Below are 9,317 nucleotides of genomic sequence, written 5' to 3' on the forward strand. Positions count from 1 at the left end.
AAACGATTTCTCAAAACCGTCCCTACCCCAGAGGGGACCACCCTTAGAAGCCAGATCGCCTCGGCGTCAGGGCTTCTCCTTTGTCAAAGCTATTTTAGAGATAAAAAAGTCTTCAGATCTTGCATGTCTCTAACTGGCTAGACTGCGACCGCCACCCAGGTACCCCTCAATTGCGGAGGAGCCCGAATGGCGACGCTCTGTTTTGCACTTTGTGCTGAGAGGAGCATAATAGTTCTCAGGAACATTAGATTGGTGAGGAAGAAACCTCTGGAACGCCGCTGAATGGTTTATTTCTTAGTTTTCTTGAAAGCGGAGCGTCCAGAAGAACAGACATAATTATATCTTTATTTTCCTTTATCTTTATATCAGAAAAACTTATATATATATACATATATATCACTCTGCGGCCACCAGCAGGAAACAACCGAACTGGCAGCGCTGCGACCCTCCTCAGAGAGTCGCCCCTCACATTCATCCATGTCCTTATATACTCTACCCACCAGCGCTGCCCAATAAAAATGTACTCATTATTAAGATGGCTGGTGGGTAACGTCGGGGTTAATAACGATAACGCCGACTCGGGAGAGAGAAAGCTCGCAAGCGTCTCTTTAACCCGAGGCAATGTCATACTATGATACTTAATACCCAAACATTACTATAGTCAGACATCTGGGGATTAAACACATAAAATACAAACCGGTTTATTCCACGATCTCGACACCTCAGTGTGGAGATAGGGAAAAACCACAGTCCCCGACGAGGAGGCTGAGATACAGAGTTTTCCTGTTTTAAGATACAGTTCATCTAACAAACTCTTCTTTATTTTCAATCTCATAATGTTCAGCTGGCCAGTAAATATTTAACTGGCAACAGCACTAGATAAAACCTCCTTTTTTTTCTTTAAAAAAGCTCCTCTTTATTCAACAGAGTTATGAGCTGGAAAATTTATTCATTGAAAACTCAAACATCTGCCTTTTTAAAAAGATTTGTATTTGTTTTCTTTCTTTTTAAACAAAACACTAACGATACCAATTCCTCGGAACTGGAAATCGCAGCACACTAGATCTGGCATGTGAAAGCTGAGAAAGGGCGGAGCCCGTCCCAACCCCCGCTGTCAGATCCGTTTTCGAACCCCGAAATACGAGCCGTCTCCGAGCCTCGGCAACAGAGAGACCCGCTCGGGGAACGCGAACCGAACTGTCCTCCTCGAAGAACGCCCGGCGAGAGCGGAGCGTCCTCACGGACAGCTTCTCGCAATGCACAGTCAGATCCCTCGAGAAATGACTGTTGCATGCTCCACTCCCAAACAGCAACAAAAAGCTGATGTGTGTCCCCACCCGTGATGTAACGAGGGCAGGGAACAACACAACGTCTATAATATTGCTTTGCTCGCCATAATGATAGATAGTGATATATATATTGGGCTTGACAAACAACAATAAATAGACAAGGACAGAATCACAGAGAGCGCTTGCTGAAGACTACAGAAGCTGTCGCGGTCTGTTTTCAAGGGTGCTTTATAGTTTCCTGGTCTATGACGTCACCTATGACGTATCGGGCTTCCATTGGACTGATTTTACACGTGCTTCATGACGCAATCACGCAGAGCGTTCCCACCGCGTCTCAAACGCAGCTCGAAGTTCCCTTGAAAGGGAACTCATCTTTGATCACCAAAATTACATATTGAAAAAACATTTTTTTGTTGAATTTTTTTTTCTTCATGCCTTAAAGGGGTCATATAATGCCATTTTTGTACAAGCTAATATGATTCTTTAGGGTCTAAATTAAAAGTTTGTAATATACTTTAATTAAAAATTCTCATTAGTATTGTAAGAAAACACTTATTTTACCTGGTCAAAAACAGCTCTGTTTTCAGCACGCCGTTTCAGTGCATATGACTTTAAATGATAATGAGCTTTGCTCACCCCGCCTCTCTGTTCTGTGCATTCACCATTTGTAACTCAATAACACAATAACCATAACACGTTGTTCAGTATAAACGTGGAATTATGAATTATATTGAGAACGTCATACATAGAAAACATGCCGTAATGTACCCTTAGTGTAAACCTTAGACGCATTCATTGTGAAGCGTGCAGCTAGCGATTTGCAAAGATTAATATATTAATATAAAGTTTAATAAAACGTTTCACTCACTTCCGTTCTTCTGGAGATTCAGCAGGAACACGAATATCTGGTACCGATCCTTTTTAGCAAAGCTTCTTAGCAAATCCAGCTTTATACTGATCCTCGTTTATAAAGCAGTCTGGTGTGTGAAATGATTCGCGCAAACATGAGAGCATAGAGGGGTTTCACCAACGTCACGTTCTGGGCGGTAACCCGGATGCGCGGCCATTATGGAGGCACTCGGATGTAAACAACAGCATGGATTGCACTGTTTATGTACTACTAAACACATTGTTACACTAATAAACCACGGAAAAAACACGTGGTACGTGCGAAATCATATAGAGAAGGACTTGGGAAGCAGGAGAGAGCGCAACATTTTGACAAACTAAAGTTAATATGTGGTAAAGATCCGAACGAGTTAGGTTCTCTAGCACGTAACATTACTGCAATTCTTCCATCTATTTATTATAAAACCGACATAGGATACGTTCAGATTGTCAGTCCAAAAAAGCACAATTCCTATTCAAATCACATATCAGGACATCAGCCTCAGTCTGAACGATCGGATTTCGCGTGGTATGTCTTAAAATGCAAACGTCATTTATAGGATACATGCTGAAAGTCACTGTCGAAATAATGCTGTGTTGTTGCAAAGTGCCGGACGAGCAGAAAAGTATTATTTCTGAAACCGGCGCAGACGAGCGTGGGAAAAAAGCCGTACATGCAGCCTCCTACAGTTCTGCCGCAGTAGTCCAGCGCGGCGGCTACACATTTCCATTTGTAACATTTAAAAAAGACAACATCTAACATTATATTGCAAATGCAACCCCCTTATCAACGCAAAGTCATTGCCATATTACCAAATAACATGCATGGACACACACGTCGGATCTGAACAGTTGCAATACAAAGTGTGGACATCATTTTAGATCAGATTCCAATTTGATACAAAGATAATCGGATTTGGACTGACAGTGTGAATGTAGCCATAGTTAACTAGGTCGACATTTTAGCCATAGTCAACGCTTCATCATTTAGCAGCTACATGTGTCTGATGCTGTACCTCTCTCAACCACAAACGCCTTCTTTCATCAGTTTTTTGCACTCTTCTCTTTAACTTTTGACAGTCTATAGCACTCGACATGTTTTTTCCCGATGTGACCGATTGGTACAGACCAAAACTCGACCATTTTTCAGCAGCAATAATCAGCCAAATTTGCGAGTCCATTCAGTTCAATGGCATTGTTTACATTCTGTGCCTCCAAAATGGCCGACTTCCGGATTGATGACGCGTCGTGAAACCCCTCTATTGATGTTGCTCGTGGGGAATATTCCCTTCGAAAACAAACACAGCGGGTCTTCAGCGGTTTGGATTTAGGAACATTAAAATGACTGCTGTGTTCGTTATTACACCCAAGAACAGAACACCACAATCGCTTAGACGGCATTCTGCTCATAGACAGTGCTCCAGCATATCAACAATGACCGCGCCGGTCCGCGCCGCGCAGACTATGATTGACAGCTCCCTCATGAGCGAGGGCGGGTCTGTGTTGAAGCGCTCCTGTCAATCAACAATCGCGGGAGGGGCTTCCGAGCATATGACGTGACGTCACACGGTCGAACGGCTCGATTTGAGGCAGGGGAAAACATATAAGGAGATTAAAACAAAACCACTGGATGGATTTTTATGATTATATGATGGTTGTGTACAGACACTGCCAACACACATTTCAGTACAATCAACTTGTAAAAGTGCATGTACCATTATATGACCCCTTTAAAATAGCTTGAATGTAACTCTACAGCCTTACCTCATTTAGTATATGTGATTCTATGAATATGCAAATTAGCCCCGCCTCCACTCACTCACACCAGCTCAGAGATCCACTCGTTGACGATCACACGTTGACGCGATTGGTTACAAGGTAGTTTGTGACGTCAGAAACACCAGCGATTTCAAACCGCGCTTGTGAGACTGTTCACTGCAGTTTCAAGGAGAAAATACTCCGCAATGGTGTTGAATTATGAATTTGCACATGGTTTGTCTTAAAGCAAACACCACATAGACATACAAACAACATTCAAAACTTGATTTTCACCACAGGGGTAATTAACACCTTTGAGATGCTTTTCAATGCAATTTTCACCCAACAATCCAGAATAATGAAGTTTTATAGTGCAGCTGCTTGCATCAGGTTTTACAGGTGCTGAGTGATTTATGGCTCTTCTCTGTGATGTGGTTTGGTTGAAGGGTTGTCATTTATGCTATTCCTTATCTCTGTCCCGGCCTGTCAAACATACCAGCCTGCTGGCTCCGTGTCGAGCATTTGCATGTCTCAGAGATGGGAAGTTGTCAGGGAGTGACGAGACAGAGGTGAAACTAAATCTACAAGCCCAATTCCTTGTTGAATCTGTCTTTGTTGTCAAAGAGTGATGGCTAATGAAGTGTGAGATATTCACCTTTGTTGTTTATGACTAGATGAAATAGTTTCTCTTGTGCAGTGCTTTTTTCATACCATTTCATGATATGTTTAACCACAAAACACCATTTTTCATCTGCTCATATTATCTTCATTCATGTATGCATGTGAATTATATTAGGTGTCTGCGCTCCAATGCAATACTTCAACACCAAAATTACAGAGCATATTCATGTCATAACTTTTGAATCTGGAAAAAAGATGACACACTTTCAACTAAAATAGACCTATTTGTACAGGAAGAGGAAAGAACTATAATTATTACGTTCTACTATCTCGCCTGGAAAAACGCTAGAAAAGGACACTGTCTATTAATGCTGAATGTTTTCTCTAGCTCTAAAACTCTATACAGAAAGTCCCCAAAGGACATACCATCCTTTGTTTCCGCTGCATATCTACAGCAGGTTCAGGTAATGAAAACAGCAGTGGTGTAACACACTAGATGTAGGGGCTGAGACACCTGTTTGGTGCTGGAAGAGCAGGTAATAAGCACCTGACACAGAGAGAGGCAGCTGTCAGAAACAGTGAAGCTGTCCAGAGGCCACTATAATGAGGTGTGTTCTGAAGGAAATGCTCCAAGTGTAATTATGGTCCAGCTAACTCTGTAGCCTGTGGCTGTCAAATGCCAATTTATCATCATGATACATCTGCAGGACTCAAGGCCATGGAAACAAGGGGGGGGGGAAAGTGTTTGAAATATGTTGTCAGATCAGAGCTAAACCAATAAAATTATCAGCGGGCATGAGGAGTCCCACTGAGACAGCTGGAAAATGTGAGCACTAAAACAAGATTTTAGCTTACAGCGCAAACACAACAACAGAGCATTTTAGAATCTAAAATAATTTTTATAATCAAGAAGTTATTTTTTGAAGTTGATTACTTGGTTCTCAATTATTTATAGAAGTTGAAACATACTTGATTCTGACTGGTCAATCACAGCATCCAGGCAAAAATGTTTTAATGTAAAATCTACAGTTACAAACAAACATAAAACAAGCACTAGAAATTAAAAGAACAGAAATTATATGGTATTTAATGATTTGTAGATTACATTTAATCTATTACACTTTCATAAAACATTTGTAATTGTTTTGATAAATATGTCTGACTCTATTTTGATACATAATATGGTCATGCATTTGGTGATCATGCAGATTTTGCTCTACAACATAGCCTACACCAGTCGGTCTGCGCAGCGCTGCTTCACGTCCCACACACCTCGGCTGCTTCCGAAATCGCATACTGCACCCTAGTGAGGATGTGTCCTTCTTAGTCCAGTCCTTGGAGGCATGTAGGGTAAAGTTCTCCTCGGCATTAAATACTAGAATGAGACGGTCTAGTAAGCATGCATGGCTACGTCACACGTTCCCGCCCCCACGGCACGAAAACAAAATTAAAACTTAATTTTGAAAAATAATTGTATTAAATGATTTAAAATCATTATATTAACTGGCCTTCTAATAATACAATACAGTAGATGACAACCGTCTGAAAAAACATTATTTTTGTCTTCGGCTACATTTTAGAGTGAACATTTCAGAGTGAAAATCGAGTCCCCCCAGGATTCAGGTCTCGTTTAGGACCCCGAGTGATCCCATTGGTTCAATGGACTTTTAATGGGTAATATTTTTAGCGCCGTATTACAAATTTCTGCAAAATCACGTTATGATTCATATCGTTAAAACATTTTTATAATTACCATTAATGCATTTTAAATAGTGATGGAAAAGTCTAGCAATATCACTTCTAAATATCTTTCAGTATTCTGGTTCCCTTTCGAGAACGGTTACTTAGTATTGCGTAGCTATACGCAATGGGGAACTCCTTTGCTCGAGAATATTGAAGCCTATATTTAAAACGCAGTGCAGCTGCACAGCGAGCACAGAGAGTGTCTAGCTCACTCATTGGCTGTGCTGCAGCAACTGCACACCCAATGGCGAGGCGCCTCTGACGCACGAACCAATCAGGCGACTGCGTGCCAACGCACGCATGGGCGGAGCTTATGGCTATAAGAGAGCCTGAATTTGCCATTATGGCAGATTTTCTCTCCTTCAGAGACACATCACGTCTCTGTCTCCTCTGAAGCCATCGCCGTAGAAACAAGCCTTTTTGCAGCTAGAACAAGCCATTGTGTACAGCGGACAGCGCCTTCACTCACCCGGAAGCCGCTTCTCTCTTGTCCCATCCGGCGATCTACACATATCCTTTTCTGCTTAACTGTTACTGTGTGTTCGCCGCCGCTACACCCAGTCTGAAAGAGAAATTTTCACGACCGTTGTTTCAAATGCCTCGCTCTTCATGCGCCTCGTGCGGATGCCATCTGCACGAGGCCGACAAGGCACAAGGAGTGTGTCACATGCCTGGGAACCACCCATGCTAAAGCTCCACTCTCTGCCGGAGTCTGCTCTCACTGCGAGAGCCTGCCTGTTTCGGTGCTGCGGACGCGGCTAGCTCGCTGTAAAGACGGCGACACCGCTTCTCCTGTTCTTCCTTTTCCCAACGGCAGCCCAAGGACATGGAGGTAACCGAGCCCATGCCGGCTACGTCCCCGCGTGCCTCGCTTTCTTTAGAATTAGAATTAGTCCCCCCAGCGCTGAGCCAATCAGGGTTTTACAGCCGCTACTTCCTTGTACCAAAAAAGGACGGCGGCGTCAGGCCCATTTTAGACTTAAGACATCTGAACAAAGCCCTCATGAGACGGCCATTCAGAATGCTGACTACCAAACAAATCCTCGTGCAGGTTCGCCCGGGGGATTTTTTTTTCCGGTGGATCTGAAAGACGCTTACTTTCATATTCAGATAACGCCCCGTCACAGGCCATTCTTAAGATTCGCCTTCGATTGGGCAGGTTTATCAATACACGGTCCTACCGTTCGTTCTGTCCCTGGCACCCCGCACATTTACGAAGTGCATGGACGCAGCGGTCTCTCCCCTGAGGCATCAGGGAGTGTGCATGCTGAATTATCTCGACGACTGGCTAGTTTTGGCTCAGTCGAAAAACGATTTATTGGCACACAGATCTTTGCTCCTCAGCCATTTGGAATGCCTGGGGCTCAGGATCAATTTACCCAAGAGCAAACTGTTACCCAGCCAAAACGTAATCTTTCTGGGCACAGTTATCGACTCTACAATGATGAAAGCGCGGCTCACACCAGAGCGCGCTCTATCTATACAACGGCTGATAGCCTCCTTCAGGGTAGGTGCACGCACGCCCCTCAGGAAGTTCCAGAGGCTTCTTGGTCTCATGGCCGCTGCATCGTCAGTACTCAGATTACTGCATATGCGCCCTCTTCAGCACTGGCTCAAGCGCCGTGTGCCAGCCCATGCATGGCAGTCAAGGAGCCTGCACATTACGGTGAATCACGGCTGTTTAAGGGCTGTTTAGCCCTGAAAGCGTTTCTGCCAGACCTCAGGGGACACCAGGTCTTAGTCCACACGGACAACATGTCAGTGGTGTCCTATATAAATCACCAAGGTGGTCTCAGGTCGGGTAACCTGTATGCCTTGGCAAAAAACATCCTTCTCTGGGCTCAGGCCAACCTGCGCTCTTTGAGAGCTGCTCACATCCCCGGCATCCAGAATTTGGGTGCGGACATGCTATCTCGAGATAACACTCCCCCAGGCGAGTGGTCTCTCAACCAACAGACGGTTCGTCTGATATGGAGTGTATTCGGCGAGGCCGAGGTCGACCTCTTTGCCTCGAGAAACAACACTCACTGCTCAGTGTTCTTTTCGAAGAACAGGGACGCGCTGGCCCATCCTTGGCCCAGCCGCCCTCTTTATGCATTTCCCCCGTCTCCATGATCCCTCAGGTCATCAAACGGGTCAGAGAAAGGATGCGCAGTCCTCCTATTGGCCCCCCTCTAGAAATCCCGGGCGTGGTTTTCAGAGCTGGCTCAGATGATGGACGAAGTCCACTGGCCTGTCCCAGTGACGAAGGATCTACTCACGCAGGCAAACGGGACGATTTGGCACACTCGCCCCGACTTATGGTTCCTCCATGTGTGGCCCCTGAACGGGTATCCAGGGACCTCCCTGATAGGGTCCTGAATACTATCAGTGAGGCCAGAGCCCCATCTACTAGGCGCCTCTATGCCTTAAAGTGGCCAGTGTTCTCCAGCTGGTGCACAGCTAGACACTTCGAACCTCAGTCATGCGAGGTAGCAGTGGTACTTTCCTTCCTGCAAGAGCTGATGGATGCGGGTTGCTCCCCATCCAACCTCAAAGTGTATGTGGCAGCCATAGCAGCCTACCATGCTCCTGTGGCTGGCCAATCACTGGGGAGAAACAACCTTGTTGTTCGCTTTCTTAAAAGAGCCAGGAGGATGAATCCCTCCAGGCCACCTTCTATACCGGGCTGGGACCTCTCCACGGTCCTTGAGGCCCTGAAGGGTCCCCCATTCGAGCCGCTACAGTCGGCTGATCTTAAGCCACTTTCGATTAAAAACTGCTCTCCTGCTGGCCCTAGCATCAGTTAAGCGAGTGGGAGATCTGCAGGCTCTCTCTGTGAGCCCTTCCTGCTTGGAGTTTGGGGTTGGTGACTCCAGAGTCACACTCAAACCGAGACATGGCTATGTACCTAAAGTGCTCTCGACTCTGTTCAGAGTGCAGGTGATCACATTATCAGCTCTTCCCCCCTCGGAGAACGATGGGTAGGCTAATTTGCCCTGTCAGAGCTTTAAAGGTCTACTTGGAGCGTTCTGTGCC

The sequence above is a fragment of the Rhinichthys klamathensis genome, unplaced genomic scaffold, assembly GCF_029890125.1.
Source record: "Rhinichthys klamathensis goyatoka isolate OS25496 unplaced genomic scaffold, OSU_Roscu_1.1 h1tg000180l_1, whole genome shotgun sequence".
Classification (NCBI taxonomy): Eukaryota; Metazoa; Chordata; class Actinopteri; order Cypriniformes; family Leuciscidae; genus Rhinichthys; species Rhinichthys klamathensis.